Source organism: Myotis davidii, unplaced genomic scaffold (genome assembly GCF_000327345.1).
Source record: "Myotis davidii unplaced genomic scaffold, ASM32734v1 scaffold181, whole genome shotgun sequence".
In the NCBI taxonomy this organism is placed as follows: domain Eukaryota; kingdom Metazoa; phylum Chordata; class Mammalia; order Chiroptera; family Vespertilionidae; genus Myotis; species Myotis davidii.
In genome coordinates, this window is record NW_006291504.1 from 2782173 (window position 1) to 2784005 (window position 1833).

The 1833-nt window shown below is 58.9% G+C and overlaps 1 protein-coding gene across 1 annotated transcript in view; it reads right to left on the reverse strand.

Annotated features, from left to right (window-relative positions):
• LONP2 (lon peptidase 2, peroxisomal) overlaps positions 1-1833 on the reverse strand; it is a 41171-nt gene that overhangs the window by 6727 nt on the left and 32611 nt on the right. The gene's annotated exons all lie outside the window — the stretch shown is intronic.

A 1833-nucleotide genomic window follows, 5' to 3' on the forward strand; every position in this document is an offset into this window, starting at 1 on the left:
CTGGCAGAGCCCGGCACCCACCAGCTCGATTCCCAGTCAGGGCCCAGGCCCAGGTTGTGGGCTCCATCCCCAGTGGGGGGCGTGCAGGAGGCAGCCCATCAGTGATTCTCTCTCAACACTGGTGTTTCTCTCTCTCCCTCTCCCTTCCTCTCTGAAATTGATGAAACAACAACAACAACAAACACAAAAACTCAGCCACACACTCTTATCTCTCAACCCAGTGAACGCCCAGGACCGGGCGATCTGCATCCACTAACACCACACAGAGGAACCCAGCGGTGCTGCTGGTACGGAGTACTGCCGCGTTTACAGAGTGACCCAGACTGTAAATGCTCGTCCCCCGACGCAGCTCGGCCAATCCCCCCCACCCCCGCCCGCCCGTGCGCCCCTGTTCTCTGCTGCTTCACGGGCTCAGACCGCACAGACACAAAGCCAGGCTGCTCACACCGCCCCGGGCCAGGCTCCTCCAGGGGCCGCCCGCCTGTCCCCAGGTCTGTGGCCTGAAGTCACTTCTCTTCCTGGCAGGCACGCGAAGTCCAGCAGCATTTTATCATTAAAATAACTCCCGCATGCACTGCCTGACATTTCCAAAGCGACCGCTTCGCTTTATCCTGGAATCCTAGGCAGCTCAGCTATCGAGGAGACGCGTCCGGTGACGAGGCAGCGCCGGAGCTTCGGCATGGAACCCCGGGAGGGGCTTTCTGTGGAACCCTCCGCTGGCTCGGCCGAGGTCAAGCACAAGGTCAGAGCGCCGTGCAGGGTCACTGACAGCAGCTCGCGACCCTTACAGGAGGGAAACTGCCTGGCGGCCACCTGCTTCCAATCAAAACGGAAACCAAACGATCCTCAGAGACCAGGCGTTCCCCCGATGATTTACTCATCTGGATGCCGCGGTCCCGTCCTGACTCCCCCAAGCCCACTTAACTACGCTTAGCGTTTAGGATTTTTTCTGCGAATCGTGGATTCGAAAACATAACCAAATAAATGTTACCAGGAAACCCCGCGTGTTCTCGCAGCTCGCAGGCCGCCTAAGTTCCTGGATATTTCTGGGTTCTCTTTAAATAGCCACGGTGATCGCAGGCTCTGTTTGGAACACGCTGAAGGGCCGCGTGGACAGCGAGCCCCGCGCGACCCAGTCTCCGGCCACAGCAAACCCCTGAACGTTCATCGTTGAAAACACCACCAGAGCCCGGCACGCAGTTCTCACGGCGTGTTAACGAGACGCACTCGCTCACACTCCGCCCGGCGATTTCCCAGCCAGAGCAGGAAGACACACTCAGGGGCGAGGCTGGGCAGGGCAGCGTGCTGAGAGCAGGGGGGCTTCGGAGGACCGGGCCCGGGCAGAAAGGGACCAGGGGACACGCGGCGGCAGCTCGCCATGCACGGCCGGCTGCCAGCGGGGCCTCACGCTTACGCTGTTGTTTCCCGGGCTCTCGGAAATATTTTTAAAATTTATTTATATATATTTTCATTGATGTCAGAGAGGAAGGGAGAGGGGGAGAGAGAAACATCCCTGATGAGAGAGCATCACGGACCGGCTGCCTCCTGCGCCCCCGGGGCACTGGGGATGGAGCCGGGCATGTGCCCTGACTGCACAGACCGTGACCTCCTGGTTCCTAAGCTGATGCCCAACCACTGAGCCATGCCGGCCGGCTGACGTCTATTTTCAATTACAGTCGACACAGGATTAGGTTAGTCTCAGGGGCACAGTATTTCTCTACCTGACGAAGTGGGCCCCCTGGTAAGTCTAGAGCCCACACAGTGATCATGTTAACCACGTTCCCCACGCTGCACATCACGCTTCCATGGCCCGTCTTATAACTGGAAGCTTAC